Raw genomic sequence first — 21121 nt, 5'->3', positions numbered from 1 at the left:
AGGTGTGTGTGTTGTAAGCTGTCGGCCTGAGGCGAAGTGTGCGTGCCGCAGGCTGTCGAACTGAGGCAAGGGGCAGGGCTAAGGTCCTAACGCCCTCCCAAGGGCCGCCCTTGCCCAAGGGGGGACATGGGTAGCACAGGATGAAAGCTAGGGGAGAGAGAGAGAGAGAGCGAGAGAGAGAGAGAGAGAGAGAGAGAGAGAGAGAGAGAGAGAGAGAGAGAAATAAAAACATTGTTTGTGTAAAATTTGATTTTATTCTTTTGAACAAAATGAGCTCATTTTTTAGGATTCTCTTGTATTCTACAAGCCAATTTCTATGTAACAAACGCACGTGCACGCACGTGCGAACACACATACAAGTACACAAAGGTATTGAATGACACATCAATGATGTTGAGAGAGAGAGAGAGAGAGAGAGAGAGAGAGAGAGAGAGAGTACCTTGCTACAAGAATAGCTTGAAAGAAACATAGAACATAAGAGTAAGATTAACATATAAGAAAGGGTTTTTACACTCATGACTCAATTTAAAAGGTTTCTCTCCTTGAAGGTTTCCATCCAGTTTGCGCTATGGGAGAGAAATACACAACGACGTTGTCTGCATTTCTTCCATTGACCACCACTCCTTGTAGTAATCTTATCCACTAGGGCCTCAAAATCCTCCTACCAACTTGTATGGCTTGAAGTGTTGGAAGCCATGTAGTTAGATGTTCCTAATAAGTCACAACCGTCTACATATTTTGTAGCATTGCAACAACACTTGCTAAATGTAGTGTCCCCCTTCCCAAAGAGATGGTTTTTTTGTCCTTGATCTCTCTAATAAAAATGAGATGATTCACTTCTCAAGGGCATTTCATTAATGCGCTACCTCACCATCTCCTTTTCTTTTTGCTTAAAAGTTAAAATCTTGGTGAGAGTGTTGTGCATGATTTCCATTTTGGAGTGGGTTTATGTAATGGTTCAAACCAAGATAGGGCTATTCCTTGTTGTGTTAGTCTGAATACTTGGATGACTGAGTGAAAGTCTCTCACTCTTGTACCCAATGGGACTTGTCAATTTGAGACACAGAAGTGTAAGGGTTACCTATCCCATCAAAGTGTTTGCACAATTTTTGTAGGAAAAATGGACTTATCTCTCTAGGTGTGAATCTACTCAAATGGGGCTCTACGTATGAGTAATAGGTGTATGTTTCCCTATGGATATTTTACGCTCTTGCTACCCTTTAAAAGTTTCTAGCATGGTCTTTATTGAGCACTCCCATTACAAGCACTACATGTGGACTTGCTCCACCATACTCATGTGGCGCTTCATAGTATTGAGGGTGCCAAGGGGTGGGCTTTATTGGGCACTCCCATCCCTAGCAGTGTAGGTGGAATCACTCTAGTATACTCTTGTGGTGCTTCATAATGTTGATGAGTAGCCAAGGGCGGTGTCGTACAATAACTTGCACATTGTCTCCTCTCTCCCAAATTCATTTGAGATAAATCCCTATTTACTTGGTCTCTCACTAGATATAGAAATCAAAGTGGCTTTTAGGTGTCCCATGAGAGTGTGTCTTAATATGGGTATTCCTCTCCCTATGAAGCAAAAAAAAAAGGTAAAGAATACTCAAAGCCTACTAAGATGGATATTTTAAAGACAATGACATCGCTATCTCCAAAGAGAGTCACATATCATCATCAACAAGAACTTTGTGGATAAGAATTTGAAAGACTTTGAAAAATGATCTTTTGAGAGCCTCGTGAAACGTCTCCGCAAAGCCTTCTCCCCTGCTCTATTCATGGGTTTCCATGGGTAGCTGCAACAATTGCACATGGGTTGGGGGACCCATTGGTGGGTTGTTTGCAGATGCTTGGGACAGGGATCTGTTTGGGCTGCTACGTCAGAGGCCGCTGAGGTGGGGTCGATGGGTCCCAGGGAACATGGGAGCTCCTAGGGTGGAGCTCTCGATTGCTTTTGCTTGCCTCTGTGGAAAGGAGAGGGGCAGGTAAAGACTTCTTTTTGCAACTCGGCTTGACGGTTGCTGTTGGTCCTCCTGCGAGAGTCAAATCGCGCACCCAAGACTATTGGATGCATGGATCTAATGCGCACGAACTTGGGAGGCTTCATGCATGTGGGCTTGGAGTACTTGGTGTTGTTGGAATCCTTGGATGGAGCTTGGCCCTCCACAATGGCTTGCCTGGGTGATGGGGATGTTACGCCCCGCCCTTCTTCGGCAATATATTTTTCTTGCGAGGGTGGCTCCTTGATCAGCCTCTATAACTTGGGTTATGTATTGGGTTAGGCCTCCTTGTAAAAGGCTATGGGTTGGATGGTTGCTAAGTCTCTTTTCTCAAGGTCGCTCTCTATTCAACCAGAGACTAGTCGGGGTGGCTCCCCAATCAACGATGTATCCCATGGTTTGTGGTTGTGGTTCTGGTGATGTTGTTTGAGGTTTTATGCATCCGTGACTTGATATGAGCATAGATTTCATTGTAATTTATGTTTTGTATATTAATATATATCCACTCATAGTTTTTTGCTAGAAAAAAAATAAATTTCACAAATGAAATTGGGAATGTGATTACCTTTTTGTGTTTCTCCAATTTATGATATGTGTGGCTCTAGGGACATCAAAGATGTTGTTGGTGTTGGATGGGCTATTGGAGCCATAGTTTGTGATATGATTGGAGGAGGATCTATAAGAAATTTTGATGTTTGAGGTCTTGTCTCCTTTTGAGCCTTAAAATTGATATTCAAGGTACATGAAGTTGGGTTTCATCCCATTGAGGGGCAGGGTTGTTGAAACAAGAAACAAGTTCTTCCTGGTATTCTTTGATGGTAGTTGACATATTGGGTCGATTTGGGAAACATTAATTAATTACCCATTGTGATGCGAAGGGAATCTTGCAATTCTAAATGAAAATGGAATTGGCCTGTCGCCATCAACCCTCGCCATCGTCATCGCCATTTGCCTTCGTTCGCTCTCACAGACACCCCCGAGACAAAATATCTATGTGTTTGTTCATCTCTCTCTCTCTCTCTCTCTCTCTCTCTCTCTCTCTCTCTCTCTCTCACACACACACACACACACACACACACACACACACACACACAATTTTTGCTCGTCGTGCATATTCCAACAACGCATCCTACTCTCCCTGCCGATGCCCTGCTCTTGCGCATCTTCTTCTGCCTCGCCATGTCCTGCTCAAGATAGAGATAACAATCTGGCAAAATCACTCGTCATCCAGAGACTTCCGCCTCCTCCAGTGATCTGCTTGCCTTCCGCGTCTTCCCACCTGCTTAATCAGCGGGCCACAAATGTCGACCTGCAAATCGAAAGATCTTTTCTCCATGCGTCAGTAAGCCCGCCTCCCACACGACAATCTAGCATCAACAAAATTCGCTTCCTCGAATATGCGCAGAGGAAACTTTTTTGGGTTTTCACACTGTTTTTCTCTATTTTCTGCTTGGCCTCAATTGGTATTTTTGAAATTGAAAACGGCATGATATTAAACTGAGACACATTTCTCCTGAATATTGCTCCCCCAAAAAAAAATTCCCGTCGTCCACGTGCCATCCCCCCCCCTGCCCCCCCTTTTCCACTTACTTTAGCTTCCATTCAAACTTTTGCAAAAGGATCTTCGCTGATTCCTGTAAAAAGAAATGGAAAAATCGTTAGAGGGACATATTACCATCGAGGAAAAGAAGGTCATTGAATCGTTTACGTGCATTATTTGAAATTTCTTTTGAAAACCATGGTAGTCTTTCTGACGCTCTTTAAAACCAAGAATGGTGGAGCAAATTCCAAAGTATGATGTCATCATGTTGAGACAGCTGGAACTATCTCTTCAAAATCTCTTGGCTCTTGCAATAGAAGGATGCTTAGTCATGTTGGGTTGTCAAGGTGGCTTATGGCCAGAATGAAAGTAGAAAATTACAACACTTTCTATGGATGCATTGTCTTATGCACCCCGAGGGGCGGAGGCGGGGGGGGGGGGTCACTTAATAATTATGTGACTACCATGTGAGTACAACAAAAGGGTTATTAAATATTATGTTTTTCACATTTTCACATATAGAAGGATACCATAAAATAGAATTGGAAAAAAAGAAACATATTGAAAAGGGTGTATTTTATTTGTGAAAAACTCAGAGATAGGGAGTTTTAGAAATATTCCTTGGACGCACGCGATATACACAATTTATACATGGTCCCCCCCCCCCCCCCCCCCCCCCCCCCCCCCCCTCTTCATGGACAACATAAGGACCTCTCTTCTTAATCAAGAAAAGAGAAACCAATAGCTCTAATACCAATGTAATGGAAATGACCTATAAACTTTGAGAATAGCGGAATTAAGAGAATTAGAGTGAGAATTTTTATGAGACTACATTGAGAACATAGAGGGTGAACTTAGTTAGCAATGGCAATATGGCTGTTATACTTAATTAACTTGGCATGAATAATACTTTTCAAGAGAGAGAATGAGAGAGCATAACAACAGTTGAGGACCGGATTTATGTGGAGCCAGTCCCTCCTCTAATAGGCTTTTGTATGATAAATTCTCCCATCAAGAGATACTTGGTACAATACAACCTTTGTGTTCTGTGTGACATAGGTGATGCAATGAAGATGGAAAGCTTCATGCATCTTCAACATAACATAAATTTTGTAAAAGAATTAACCATCCGCGGCCTCATTCCCAAGGTCTCAAACACCTTCAAAGGAGATGGAGAGAGCTAGCGGGAAATGAGGACAGGGAAGAGGAAGAAGAAGCATTCATAGGAGAAAGAAATAGCTCCTCACTTACCATCACTCTTCTTGCTTAGCATAACATAATAGCATAGTAATGAAGATGAAGAATATTGCAAGCTTAAGCATTGAAGTATGGCTCTTGGTTGGATTTGCATTCCATAGCCAAAGGAGAGCGCGAGAGAGAGAGAGAGAGAGAGAGAGAGAGAGAGAGAGAGAGAGAGAGAGAGAGAGAGAGAGAGTACCCCCTAAGATAGTCCCTAGCTTCCTGGTCGACCCCCCCTTGTAGCTCATGCTAAAAGATTATTAGACCCCTACATGCCTAGCCAATCACATGCAGGATGCATATCAAGCAACCATGCTAGCCTTGGGACAAGTGTCCTCCTTTCCCCTTTTAGAGAGAGGACTTGATAAATGCATAATCAATTAAATAAATTTGCTAAATTATCATTGGACCCCTCAAGAGGCCAACCAATAGACTTTAAGCACACCATGAGGGCAACATGAAGAGGAACTTGACAAGTGTCCTTGTTACTTCTTTAGACCAAGCTTGCCTTGTGTGAGGGTATGTGTGTTCTCTCTCATGCTCCTCAATGAGGGCTCTCTCTCCCTTGAGTAGGGATCATGTTGACTTTTGGGAACACCTTGAACCCGTTAAGCACCTTAGTCATGGAGCACCTTAGCACCTTAGTCATTAAGCACCTCAAGCACCTTAGTCAGCAAGCACGATAAGCACCTCAAGCTTGGGCCGGGTTCCCACCTCAAGCACAGCCCTAGCTTGCCTAAGGTCAAATGCCTTTTAACAATAACCTTTGGAGGTCTTTGATGATGCTAACCCTAAGGTCTTTAATCTCCATTAGGTAGCCTTTCTCTTCGACAAACCTTCTCTCCCTTTGCCACGTGTTGAGATAGATCCATAAACACATGTCTATATTCTAAACATTGTTCCCATTTATTCTCCCACATTAAATGATCAGTTTAATATGAGAAAACCATTTAGGTTGATAAGATATTATATTTTATGACATTTGTTTTCAAATATAGTGTAAATTTTGGTTTTTTTTATGCCAAATTAATCAAATTTTTATAAATATATAGTATTATAAAACTTTGAGAGGTTGCCCACATGTATAGTTTATCATTTTTATGATCTACCATCTTCCAAAATACTTTAAATTTTGAAGTTACCACAAAAAAATGGTACTAGGACAAGTCTTCCATAGTGATAAGGTTTATTTGTACTTTCTGTCTTTTTGTTTTCGTTCATGCAAATTTCTTGATAAAGTAAACTCTTAACTTTCCCAAACACAATTAATATTAACAGTAGTCCTATAAAATACCACTTTTACGGTTTAGAAGGGCTTTTATTGACACTCGTCCTATAAAAAAAGCGACTTCTATAGCTTAAAAAGACTTTTGTAAAAAAATGATTATTGATTAAGATGTATGAAAAAAAGACCCTTTCACTGCACACCATTTTTTCTAAGTATGAAAAAGAAAGATGTTTAAACAAAAAACACTTTTAAGGAAGTACGCCCAACACATGGCATAAATTGATGAAAAACAGTAAAAAATTAATTCAATGATGAATAATATCTTTCCATGTTCATTTCTAATTTATCACTATGGATAAAATTCTCTCAAAACTTCTTTGAAAAAACTATCAAGATTTGACAACATTTTGTATGCATATAGATTCTAAGTTGAGCGATAGATTCTAAGTAAGAAAGGAATTACTATAAAAGTAGAAATTTTAATTTTTGACTTTTGAATTCATAAATAACTCTCAATGTCTTCGTCACAACTTAAAGTTATGTTCAGATTACTAGAACCTTGGTATAAGCCACTTGTGTGTGTGTGTGTGTGCGCGCGCGAGAGAGAGAGAGAGATATTTAAATTATATTGGAACCATATTATATCTAAAGGTCAAAATAGAATCAATTTTTTTTCTCTTTCTTCCCTAAAGAGAGAGAGCCTAGAGGGTTGCAAATATGCAAAATGGGTTATAAGCATACATCAATGAAATCGCTATCAAAGCAAGTCCTAATGATTAACTCGAAAGGTTGCCAAAAACCAAGGCTTGATGTGACAAATCACTAAAATTCTCTTTATATATATATATATATTAAAAACATTTTGCAAAAGGTGTGAAAACAAAGGTTCAAACATGTATACGGTCACAACATACTGGGTCTAAGGGTCTAAGTTGCAAACGTTAATTTATTAAGCCACAAGATTTGGATGCCATCTTTGAATTAAAAAGCAAAAGAACATTAAGTGTCGCTATCAAGGCGCCCCCCCCCCCCCCCCCCCCCCCCCCCCCCCCCCCCCCCCCCCCCCCCCTGCCGCCATGATCTTCTCTGTGCCTCCCTTCCCAAGCTCACCATAGCCCCTGCGCGCTGGGCCTTCAGATCTTGCAGCCTTGCGTGCATTGCACAACACACCCAACGCTTGTCGGGCTACCTCTCTCTCATGCCAAGCATCGTCGTCCCCCTCATGCAATCCCTATGCCACAGAGCCAATCTGTCGCCATGGATGATCGCGCGTAGCAGGAGTGCCAAGACTCACGAGCAGGCCTCCAACCAACTAGTCGTCCTCCCTCTCATGCCAAGCATCGTCGTCCCCCTCATGCAATCCCTACGCCATAGAGCCAATCTGTCGCCATGGATGATCGCGCACAGCAGGAGTGCCAAGACTCACGAGCGAGCCTCCAACCAACTATAATCATAACAAAAAAAAAATCTTCGCCTTCGCGCACACATAGCATTCTCACTCTCTCTCTCTCTTCATCTCTCTCTCTCCACGTACATCTGGCAAGGATTTTTTTTTCAAAGTTTTGCTCGATTTCGTTTTGCTTTGTAAAGTATCTTGCTTGATTCCTACCAAAAGAAATCAAAACAAGATTAGGGAGACATACTTAGTACATATAAGTTTTTTCGATACTATTTTGATTATGGAGCTAACCTTAATAAATTATCAAAATGTGAAGGATGAGAAGGGGAGTATTAAATTGACACTTCTAATCATAGCATCTTATGGCCGGTGATTCTATGATTTTGTTCATATCATCTTTGGGTGTTGTTTATTTAGGATATCAAGCACTCACAACATCACTTATTTGCCCTTGACAAAAGTAAACTCAAAAAAAAAAAAAAGTGTGAATGCCTCTTTTTTTTCTTTAAGAAAAGAGAAGGATACAAATTAAGTATTGATCTTATCTTGTTGCAAATCTAGTGAGATCCATCACACACTTAAAAAATTATGCCCGGTTTTATGGACTCATATGTGCGACGATATGCACTTTTTGTCTTTTTATGGCATCCATGGTTTTGTGTGAGCGTGGAGGTGTTGTAATTCTTTTTGTTAGTCTCATATATATATATATATATATATATATATATATATATATATATATCTTACTCTCTTTAGGTCAATATTGCCCAGAAAAACTATGCCATTTGCTTCTACAAATTCTGTGGGTACTTAAAATGTTACAAACTACCCACAGCAAATTAAGAGTATTGACTTTGAAATTAACTCTTTTTCTATTGGTAAAGATGAATTAAGATAAATATGATTGTTTAAGTTCTGAGATCAAGGTTCATTGTTCTCATTTAAGACAAAACAGCAAGTGACTATTCTAGGCAGTTCCCAAAAGATTAAGGACATTAAGTGACCTATAAAACCTTTTACTTTTGACTTTTACCTTTTACCTTTTTTAAACATGCCAGCTAAAGATGGTAACTTTTTCTAGAACCTGATTAAGGAGGAAGTCATAAGCTCTATCACCACTCAAAGGCTCCACAGACAATCAATCCAACCAACCACTCAGGTGAAGCCAAAATCAAGCCAGAGAACATAACCCCCAAGTTGTCAGGGTGAGCCATGTGCTTTCATGAGAAGCCGACCTCCGATGACCGTTGCCACCAAGGTGAGGATCCTTGCCCTGCAGTTCGTGCATAGGTTGTCGACTCTACTACGGCAAAGGGTGTAGTGTTAAGTGTCGGCTCTAAGGCAAAGGGCAAGGACAAGCAAGCTATTGTGGAGCTGGCTGCTCTAACTCAATCTCAGGTGACTTATGGCATTGACATGGACTACTGTCCGAACTGTTGATGGGTTGTGATTCACTTGTTGTTATCGTAATTTTCCTCTTGCATATACCGGTATATATACATGAATGGCAACTTTTGCTGAACTGTTTGTATCTATGGCACTGGTTTCTTTTCACAATGTGAGTTAGGTATTTCTTTTTAAGCATGTGTATGAGCACCCTTTTGGTGTCTGCGGTTTTGGTTTTGTAACTCCCTTTCAAGTGTAGGGATATTTGACAATGCATATCTAAAGGTTTTTCATAGGCATGTAAAAAACATTGAAAGGTGGTATTCTCTTTCACATTCTGGATGATTGTTGCTTTGAATGTGGCTTTTAAAAAAAACAGGGGAGGGGGGCGGGGGGCAATGATTGAATTTCTTCTTAAAATACTTGGTGAATGACCCTATATGGTGGGGTTGACCTACTTGTGGGTGTACGAGAGCGGCTTGCAAATTTTGGTATGGCTGTCGTGGTGGTTGTACTACTGTTGTTGTGCCTCTGGGTTGGTTATCGAGCTTACCGCTCTTGTCATTTTAGTGTTGTGTATATAGAATTTTGGCAGGATTGCTCATATTGCCCGAATATGGTTGGTTGCGAACAGGGTTACGATTGAAAATGGCCGATTATGGTTCTGAATATGGGTATGATGGGTTGTGGTATATGGTTCATATGGTTGTATATGGGCTATTCTTGAGGCCGTAAGTGGTTGCTTATTGCATCGATGTTATGGGCCTTGGCGGCACACGTCCCTGGCTTTTGGAACAAATGAGGATATATAGAATATCCCATCTATATGGATTATGATTTAGGGAATTAGTACTCATACATACCTAGGTTGCATTGTACATAATACGGTGTACATATAATACACCTTAAATGAGCATATTATATGACACCTATCTACATTCGGCCGTATTATACGGTGCCACATCAACAAAAACATTATATCGTATTATTTCTTAGAATTTTGATCGAAATAATATTTCGATCGAAATAAAGCCATATATATACCGTGGAAATGGACTGTTTTCATCATTCTATTGATCTCTCTTCCCTCTTTTCTCATCTATAGGTGAGCTCTACAACATTAAAAAAAAACATACAAAACCATTTTGAATTTAACTATATAATTTTTTTAGTAAAAATTTAGAGCTTAGGATAAAAAGTTAAAGTAGTTAAATGTAGTTTTTAAAAAAGGCTTTGGAGTTTTGAGTTTAGTCTTTATCTGCTCTGTGTGAAGTATATCTTATATTGGGAGGTAAATTAAGTAAAGTAGTCAGTGATTACTTGCCTTGTGTAGAGGAAACTCACACTTGGAAGTGATTTAAGATAGTTAAAGTTAGAAGTTATTTGCTTTGTGCTGAACTAGGTTCACACTTAGAAGTAACTTAAATTAGATAGTTAAAGTTAGGAGTTACTTGTTGTGTGTTGAACTATGTTCACAATTGGAACTAGCTTAGGTTAGATTTATCTAATGATTGTCTATCATATGTAGAGTAATACTCACACTACAAACAATTTAGGTAGATTAAATAAACATCTCTTGCTTTGTGTAGAGGTATTCTCACACCTAGAAGAGATTTAGATAAGTAGTGAATTTTGATTGCTTGCCATGTGTTGAGTTACACTCACACTTGGAGGTAATTTAGGTAGGTTTTTTAAAGATATCTTGCTTTGTGTAGAGTTTACTCACACTTGGAAGTTATTGAGATGGATTAAGCGATTTATTTATCATGATTCAGGTATAGAGTGAAAGCTCACACTTGGATTTTTTTTAATTTTTGGTATTTATAATTTAAAGAGGTTGAAAATTTATGTTTTTTTTTTTAAAATGTTGACGAGTAAAGTAATGTAAATGGTATTAGAGTTTGATTTTAGATGTGTATTTAGTAATTAGTCCTGTTTGAGTTTGCAGATCTTAAGAAGATGGGAAAAGGATTTGAGTGGAACTACGCAGATGAATTGGTTGCCTAGACTCAAAAATTGAGGTGTAAGACCTACGGCCATAATTTTAGTGGAAACGCTCACAGGATAAAAGAACATGTATTCAAAATTCCTATAAACGTGACAGCTTGCAAAAACCCACGAAGAGGTATTGAAGCAAAATTTCTCGAGTGGGCGCTTAGGGCAAAGAGAGTACATCTTGAGGGAAAAAAAAGGAGGTCCCAAAATGATGGCTCCATCTATGGCTAGCGACATGGAGATGACACTGGAGAATGATCAAAACCCTCCCTTGACCCTTGCTCAAGGTCAAGGAGGGTGTCATTCAACCTTTATTGGGGCTTGTAGCTCTAATCCTATCGCAAGCTCTGCTAACATAAGCCGAAGTGAATCATGGACTGGAGGAGAACTTGCACCAAGTGGTCTTACTTTGCATCATGCATTTGATAAACAATGGCTGCTTGAACTCCATCTTAATTGGATTCAAGCATTTGTTGCATGTGAAATTCCTTTTAATTTCATTCAAAATCCTATCTTCAAAGATGCTTTAATGAGCACATCGAAGAAGAGTTTTGTGGTACCTGATTATAATAAGATGCATACATAATATTTAGATAAAGTGAAAACTACATCAGAGAATATTTTCAAGAGCACCACTCTTGATTATTATGTGCCACAATATGGATGCACAATCGCTCTAGATGGTTGGAAGTGTTTTTAAAAAAAACCATTGATTAATGTGATGTTGATTTGTCCAAGAGGTTCCATCTTTCTTGAAGCGATCGACACATCCCTAAAAGAGAAAACTAGTGGATATCTTACTAGTGTATATGAGCGTTCAATTAGAAGAGCAAGGGGACCTAAAAATGAGACAACCATTGTCACAGATAATGCATCTAACTACAAAGCAGCTAGAAAAGCAATTGAAGCAAAGTATCTAGAGATTACATGGTTTCCATGTGCTGCTCACACTTTGAATCTGCTCTTGAAGGACTTTGGAAAAGTTCTTTCTATGAAGAAAACTCTTCTAGATGCAAACCACTTGGTGAAGTTTATAAGAGAGAATTCATTTTCTTACACTTTGTTTAGAACAAAGTCCCCAACAAAAAAATTATAGATTTTTTGTGTGACCCATTTTGCGACAGCGTATTACATTTTCTCTACACTGCAGCAGGTTAACGCATCCCTTATTGAAACAGTGGCAAATAGAAGATGGGACATTTGGCTTGATAAATATCCCAAGTATGAACCTATTGTTTCCAAATGCTATCAGCTTGTCAACTCTCCTGTTTTTGGAGAAATGTAGACAAAATTGTTACTGTCACAAAACCCTTCTCTCATCTGATATGATTAGTAGACAAAGAAGCCTCTATCTTTGGATGGGTTTACTGATATATGCATGAAGCCTCTTCTAAATTAACTATACATATTATTCAGGAAAAGAGAAAACCATGATGATGTCGTTTGTTAAAAGACGATGGGAGCAGCTACATACTCCTTTACATGGAGCAGGGTTTGTCTTAGATCTCAAGTTCTAGACGAGCAATCTTCAAACAATGAAGTGATCAGTGATTTCAACAAAGTGTGTGCCCAATTATTAGGCAATGTGGATGGACAGGTGGCATACACACAGAAGACGGCTTATACTAACAGAGAAGGAAAGTTTGGGGATTCTTGGCATATAGATGCTATCAAGACGATGAGCGCACCAGTTTGGTGGAAAGAGTACCGTGGAGAAAAAGTGGAACTTCAACATGTGGTTGTGATAGTACTGTCTGTTGTCGCCTCAAGTGCTAGCTGTAAAATAAATTGGTCTTCCTTTGCTTTCGTGCATACTAAAAAACCAAATCGATTAAGTCCTAAACTACCTGCGGACTTGGTGTATGTATTTTGTAACATGCGACTTATGCATAAGCCAACAAAGTTAGCCAAACATGCCACAAAATAAAGCTTTGGGCACTTTCAAACACATGAAGCAATTGCAAATGAGCTCAACCCCAATGATGAAATGGAATGGAACTCAAAAGATATTGGTCCGGAATGGTCAGATGTCAAAGAAATTGATGACATGGTGCCTGTGATTGAGGGGATGAATGAGCTATAAAGTTTGTACTGTATTCTCAATTAATTTTGTAATGCAAAATTTGTGTGGAGTTTAGCTTCACAATCACCTACTCTCTCTCTCTCTCTCTCTCTCTCTCTCTCTCTCTCTCTCTCTCCTCCTCTCTCATTGTCTCTCTTTCTCTCCATCTTCTTTCTATCATTGTCAAAAAGAGATAGGGAGAGAGAACAAAACTTACACAATTGCAACAACATCCGATATGTTTATTTGTTCCAACAAATAGAGATTTACATATCAAAAAGAGGTTCTAGTTACAAATCTTGAGATTTAAGATACAAAAAGAGCTTGATATTGTTTAGGAGATTTAATTTAAATCATAAGTTGGAGAGTCCCTTAAAAGATCAGATACAAAAAATTTTGAATTGCCAAAGGAATCACTTGGACCCGTATTGCCTATCTCTTCTTCGATAACATGCCCATATCTTGCCTTGTACCATGCCAACTTTCTTTCTAGCTCTACTATAAGAGCATGCGCATGGCTGGGGTCTCTCCTTGACTTGCTAAATTCACGCCTTGGGTTGCGAGCTGCTCAATGACCGCGGTTTCTTTGGGCAAATATGTGTAACCTTTCTTGAGAGGAGGATCTTCTTGATTGGCTTCCCGTGCATGAATCTTCTCGACTGGGCGTCCTTTGCTGATGCCTCCTATAGTGGGACAATCATTCCAATCTACTTTGAGCCGCAATATATAATAACAATAGCATTGTTGCACAAAGTAAATGCCACTTGATTATTATTTGGTGGCAATCTGTACACGTGGATAAATCTTGAAAGGATATTTCTTGCGAGGACAGTGTGTTGCAAATTTGAAACTTTCAATGGATCGAAAGCCTTGGCATTTCCACTAACTCAAAATAATGTACAAAGTGATTTGGGCATAGCTGTCTGTATTGCATGTAATTTAGTGGCTCCCCTTGAAGTTCTGATTCGTCTTCTCTGATATACGAGCGTGCATCATGGTTGGGGTCTCTCCTTGACTTGCTAAATTTACGCCTTGGGCCACCGAGCTGCTCAATGACTGTGATTTCTTCGAGAAATATGTGTAACCTCTCTTGCGAGGAGGATCTTCTTGATTGGCTTCCCTTGCATGAATCTTCTCGACTGGGTATCCTTTGCTGATGCCTCCTATAGTGGGATGATCGTTCTAATCTACTTTGAGCCGCAATACATAATAACAATAGCATTTTTGCACAAAGTAAATTTCCACTTGATTATTATTTGGTGACAATTTGTACACTTGGACAAATCTCAAAAGGATATTTCTTGCGAGGATAGTGTGTTGAAAATCTCAAAATTTCAAGGGAGCGAAAGACTTGGCATTTCCACTAACTCAAAATAATGTATTGCATACAAAGTGATTTGGGCATAGCTGTCTGTATTGCCTGTAATTTAGTGGCTCCCCTTGAAGTTTTGATTCGTCTTCTTGGGATGCCGCCAAAGCGCGAAGATCTCCTTGAGCCACCCAAATCTCTTCCTCTTTGTAAATTTTTTGTGCCAATGTATGATTAAGCAAAGGATCATTGGGTTGTTGTGCATTCTGGTCGGGAGCAATATCTTCCATACCTAAAAAGAAAAACAATAAACTTCAATAAGACAAGTCTTAGCACTTGAAAAAGAGAGATTGTATAGAGGATTTTAGTGATCCAACTTGAAATACTTTATCTTGAAGAACTTTAAAGACTTAACTAAAAATATGATTAAACATCTAGTTGGAAATATTACGACACATTGCACACCATTAATGACAAAAAAATATTGTTATTGGTCTAATCATCAACATGCCTCAAGCCAAATTTGGTTACAACATGATAGCCAACATTATGGGCTCCATTCAAACAAAGGCTTAAATCCCATATTTTAGGCCTATCTAAGGGCTTAGAGAGTTTTCCACTGGCAAGATGTTTGTTTACATTTCGCAGAAATTTGCACTTGAGAACCTCAGAGGGCTCTAGAATGCACGCTACCAAGCATCTAAGAATATATGAGAGACTATATATATCAGATGCTTTGGTGAAAGGAGGAGGATTAGTGATGATATTTTCAGGGGTAGTCCATGTATAACCTCGCTCGAATTGAGATCTAGTTTGAGGGGGTGAGATTTGGCAGGTTAGGAAATGTTGCCAAAGTGTTTGATGGTGTACTTTGTCTCCAGTCCGCGATTCGAGCATACACTCCTCGCTCGCCAAAATGTAGTAGAATATTTCTAGTGTGTAGATCATTGTGAATGAAGTCGTGACTATGCACAAATTTCATCGTCTGCAAAAGAGAGTTGCAGATCGACAAAATGCTGTCTATGAACTGTTGTACAGTTCCAGATGTGTGTTGCAACTCTTTGATTGCAGGCTTGCTTCCATCATGATGACATGCCTGAATCCACTGCTCAAGATGACCTCCATTCCAAAGATTGAAGATCAACATAGGCCTTTTGCTATAACAAACAAGAGCATGTGGAAATATCATGCCACGATGCTGAGCAGTAGTATCAGTTGCTTCCTCTAGCACAATCTGTAATGTCGGCTTGCTTCCTATCTGGTCCTTGTAAAACTTTACCGCATAGATAGGATCTTTGAAGAGAGGATGGGCCACTGAAACTTGTTTCACATTTGCAGATGAGGGCTACCTTCTCAACTCGTTTTCGATTCCGACTAAGGGGGTGTAGGACTTACTTACTAAATGTCTTTTTATGTTACAGGTGACTCCAAAGTATAGATTGACTGCACGTATACGCACTATCACTGACCCAAAAAAATAGCGGCAATTAATGCCAAACTCTGTAAAATCAAGAAACAGGTATATGTGGCCCACTTTGAGGCTAAAATGTATCATAAAACTTGTCTCGGGCCTTATCTCATGAGAGGTTGTAAAGCAGAAGGGGCTTCATATGTTTTTTGACCTTGTAAATGAATTCATCTTTGAATATATGATTAGCTTGAACTTTCTTATTATTTATCTTTGAAAGAAATCTAGTTGGGTGACATCTATAACATGTGGGGTACCCATACATCACCTGCATATGGTGTCAATGCTAACTAAAAGTTGTGTTGTTTCCATGGGTGCAGGTGAGGTTACCTTCTCAAATAAGGTTTTCAAAGTTCCTTCGCTTGAAGATGGTGGATTTATATGTCTTTATGCTCTTGATTCTCTTGTACATGTGTATAACGTCTATTATGTACTATGAATGTGAATTATACCACCTTTTCATTGACATAGTTTCTAGTGTCTTTTGTATTTTGAAAGGATTTTTTGGTGTTTATGCTATACTTTTGCTGGAACACACACACACACACACACACACACACACACACACACACACACACACACACACACACACACACATGAAGGGATACATGTACACAAAGAATATACACAATTAATCAAGTCAATTATGCTTTTGAGTTATTTAACAAAAGCATGGAGAGAGAGATAGAGGAAGAGAGATGAATAGAATGTATATAGAGAGAATGAGATATGAACTTGGTTTTCATTTTGAGGAAGATGATGCAGAAAGAAAACCAGATTTGTACTTAACTACATTGAAGCAGTGCCTAATGCACCGGTGTTGATGTATGTTGTGCCAATGAAGGATGATGAACATCCAAGATTCTATATATACTTATATACTAAGTACAATGAACCGACTGATCAAAATGAATACATTAGAATTGTAGATCATATTAGAGAGTGGAATGGGCAAAGCAAGCCACTATGGGTTTGAATTTTTTGAATGGGACAAAATAGAAGACCACCATCTTAGAGTTGAAGAATGAACTCATCAACTCTAGAGGGATGATGACACAACGGCAAAGTTAGATCAATATGCTCATCAAATACACCAATAAACTATTACAACTCTCAGTGGAATCTTGTAAAATCCCTAAGAAGGACTTGGCCATGAAAGCTAGCTCTAAACCTCATTTTAGAGGGATCTTTTGAAGATCAAAGCAAGGCCTACCAACAAGATCCAATTGGTTGGATTCACATTGTTTGGGTAAGCCTTAGGTTGAACTCATAGTGAGAACACTGCCTAAAATCCAAGCATGCACCATTTAAGTGCATAATCACATTTTTCATATGGAACCTATAAAGCCTCATACATGCTACTCATTCCCTATACACATGCTACACACTTGAAGCCACATGCTACTTGTGGTTGCTCACATGACCCTTGCCATTTTCACTTGTAGTGCATATCCATCCAATCTTTGATTTCATTGCCTAAAAAATGGCCATTATCCAAATCTTGTAGCTCTCTCTCTCTCTCTCTCTCTCTCTCTCTCTCTCTCTCTCTCTCTCTCTCTCTCTCTCTCTGTTTCTCTCTAATTCCAATCAACAAGAAAGTGATTCTCATTCTATATTGTATATTGAGTTCACTCTCTGATCTACTCCTAATTATCTATCTCTACTCATTACCTTGATTGAGTGTGTGTGTGTGTGTGTGCACGTGTGCGTGTGTGTGTCTTAGAGGACCTCGCCCTTCAATAGCCTTTTTTGAGGCACTTCACATAACGCCAAAGGTGGAGTCATTGGCCATGCTGCAACCTCACCATCATTATAGTTGAGTGTGCACCCATCATCAAATTGTTGCCCTCAGTTCCTCGCTGTTGCGGCCTAGGCTTTATGGAATTTTGAATCCACATCACTAGCTTGTCTAGCCTTGGCCCTACCAAGCTACTAGCACGTCATCAATCTTGTGGGACGGGTGTCTAACCTCACTGCTATCTTATTGCAGACATAGTGAGAACTACGAATATAATTGTCAACCCATGGGATGAAGCTGACTTGACTAGTGCATAGAGGCTACAAGAGGTTGCCAATCCTAACTCAAGCTACACTCAAATGATAGAAATCACCAAAAGCTAGTCGGTCATCGGCAATCAAACGGCAACCGTCACAATATCAAACTACATCCAAATGTTAGAAAACTTCTAGGACATGTTTATAAGACCTAAGCACACATGCTTATGGTCTCAAATCTCACTTTCGGTCAAGTGCAAAAATTGCGATTATTAACAACAATGAGTTTTTTTGACCTAGTAGTTTTTGACCCAAAATGCATCTAAATGCTTAGCAATGATGCCCCAATACCCCGCCTATACTTAGTTTATGATTTTGAAGCTCAAATTCTTACTTATGATGAAATTAGGCCGCGGGTCAACGATGCCAAAAATTACAAATTACCATGAAATGCTTACGTTAATGCATAGAGCTCTTAATTGCGGTTGCAATGCAACATACGGCACTGCAATGTGACAATCTGGAAGGGAGTAGGAAGTGCGAGAAGGAGAGAAGTGACTGTCGTTAGCTCATGCTATGTTTCTATTATCCAAAACTTATGAAATACTTACAAATTGGTTTTTGTACCTTAGCCAAGGGTTTTGTGGTGAAAACTAATAATTTGGGAGCTCTAACTAAAGATAGGTTGATAAAATCTGGAAGCTTGTAGCCTCGGCTAATCAATTACACTTTTTATTTGGAAAGTAGGAGTTACAACATTCTCGATTCATCAAAATAATAAGTGTTTTTACAAGAAAAGCTCCAAAAAATGTTATCCGAATTAGCTTGCTGCTAACATTTCCCCCCTCCTCGACTGTGTCGTCCCTTGACATATCTTCATGGACTGAAGTAGTCTTTGGGTTGACGACTGACGAGGCGGTCTTTAAGTGCATGTAGTGCTTTCTCATATCTGAATCTTCTCTCTTTGTTAGAAACTTGCAGGAATTTCCTGGTGACTCTGTTTTTAAGCTCAATGACTAAATAGCCAACAAATCTGGATGTAAGGTTACTTAACATTGGCCCAAATATCTTTGTTCGCCAAGTGAATAAACCTGTGTAGAATGCTTCCTCAAACGCCAACATATTGCTAGAGGGAAAAAACATGCATCGAGCGCAGAAGCCGTAAAGGACTTCTTCTGAAGGCTGGCCACTTAAGTCATAACAGAGACCCTTATTGCATTTAAGGAAAGACATCCATGGCGCTTTGGCTTGCTGAGGCTCGTGAAAAGCTTGAATGCAGGTGAGCAGCATTCTACAAATCTTGTACAACATGGCACATGAGAGGTCAGGAAGGCTTTTGAAGAAAGTCATGGCACCCGTTAGGGATTTCACCATGTATTCCTCTATTGCCGATCACTTCTCTAGAGTTGGTAGACGTGGACAATTCAGCTATGTCGGACTCTTTCTTTTTTAGTGCTTCATATGCTTGCCATGTCCTTACCCTTTGTACATGAGAGAATGTTGGGTCTTTTTGTAGTGCTGCAGGTGATCTTGTGAGCAAAATTAGATGTCTTGAGTTCTTCTTCAACCAGCTCTTTCTCCACTTGGGGTGGATATCCTCGGAGCCTTCTGCTTGCGTATCCCTGTATAATCTTTCCTTTACCTGTAATAGCTCTACTTTCATCAAGGGGTATGGCAGTGATTGCTGATGCCACTGAGCATTGATTTGGTTGGGAGTGAGTTGAGTTACATTGACTGAGTGGAGAACTCTCAACTCCCAATCCATTGCTGCTTTCCATTCAACATCCGTTTCCTGGGCAATCTGCTTCTTTAGTGCATCTTCCTTAGCTTTAGAAAGCTGGACCATGGGCACTTACTCAGCGTCAGTGAGTGGTACTTGAAAGTGCGCTTCTCCTTCTAGCCCTTATGACGGCTGTGTTTCCATCTCAGCAAATGAGACCGAGTGTATGTCAGCAGTTGGTTTCTCTGAGGTACCTGCTTCTTCCTGATGTTCTAGTTGTCCATCTAAGTAGCTGATTGACTCTCTTTAATTCAACTATCTCTTTGAGCAGTTGCTCTTCTCTTTGGACCCGCATCAATGCAAGGTCATGTCTTTGCAATTGTTCTAGCTTCAATTCTAGCTCGAGATCCTTGTTTCTCTTTTACAATGTCTTATAGACTTCATCTGCACCTTTGATTAAAGCGACAACATGATTTTCTCTTATCTGTCTCAAAAAGGCTACCTGATCATTGATCCTTTGCTCAGAGTACTACAGAGAAGCGTTTGCTACATCGAGTTGCACTTGGATCTTTTGTACTGATAGAGTAGTGGTTAGGAGTTCATTTGTTACTTCTGTTAGCTGTTGATCTTTGCTCTTGCAGGTATCAAATAACTTGGTTAGAAGCTCACCCATCTCCTACATTTCTTTTTGCTGCTTCTCTTTGGCAAGCTAGTGCTGCTCTGCTTCATCCTTCAGCTCTTTGATCTGTCTTTGTAGATCAGAAATTATGTTCATTCTGTCATCTGTGGGATCCTCTACTCCTTTCCTTGCAGGGTTCTTGGTTCTGGGTCCCCTTATATCTCTTGGAACCCATCTTTCAGGGTCCTCAAGGCAGCTTCTTTCATAAGTCTGCTTTTCTCTTTCAAACTTCACCTTCTTTTACTGAGGTTCTTCTTGGTGTGCAGCTACTTCTTTCTTCTTGATTTCTTCAATTCTTGCTCTTCTTTCCTCATTTTTTGAGCTCTCACTGCTATGAGCTTCGTGGGAGCTTTAGACAGATTCTTCGTCTGACTTATATACTCTCTTTGATGAACGTGTGGTTCTTGGAGAAGGTTGAGCGGATACAATCCATGTGTTCTGATCTGGGGCTGGCGGAAAATTATTGGCCATGCCAATAGCATGATATGGTATTCTTGTCAGCACTTTAGGGGCGCCCAGATATGTGATTTTGACTTCTTTCTTTGTGCCTTTCAGTGTTGTCATCACATACTACGCATGATCAATTGCCTGGCTGGTTGTTGACTTGAAGACCTGAGTGAAGGTGGTCGCAACCACAGGATTTGTGGTGGTGTACCGTGGCGGTCTCTTTGATAAGAAATGGAAGTGTTGATGGTATAGGCGAGCTGGTTCTTCCACTTGCCTTTGGATGAGGTCTAAAAAAGTGACAGTAGTATACTCTTTGGTGAATGTGCCTATTGTCTTTCTATCTCGGGCCTGCATTGTCATACCTTCAATCGGCAGCTTCAGTGCCTCGGCCACAATCTTTTTTGTGATTACTACTTCTACCTTCTGCCCTTGTTGGTCGGTGATTTGGGCTGACCCATCTTCTTTAAATGTGGACAGTAGTTCATATGCTTTCTGGAAATCTACGCCACATGGTTCCTGGTCGTAGAAGTCCCTTAAGACTAGCCTTCTGTTGGCTTCTTTGGTATCTGACTTGGCAGCTACATCATATATCTCTTTCGGTAGCATTTACAGTTCCTCTTGGTGTCCTTCTTCGCTCTTGAACCTGCCAGTGAA

This window comes from Adiantum capillus-veneris, chromosome 15, assembly GCF_014529385.1.
Source record: "Adiantum capillus-veneris isolate H3 chromosome 15, ASM1452938v2, whole genome shotgun sequence".
Taxonomy (NCBI): Eukaryota; Viridiplantae; Streptophyta; class Polypodiopsida; order Polypodiales; family Pteridaceae; genus Adiantum; species Adiantum capillus-veneris.
Note: the sequence above shows the minus strand (reverse complement) of the source record.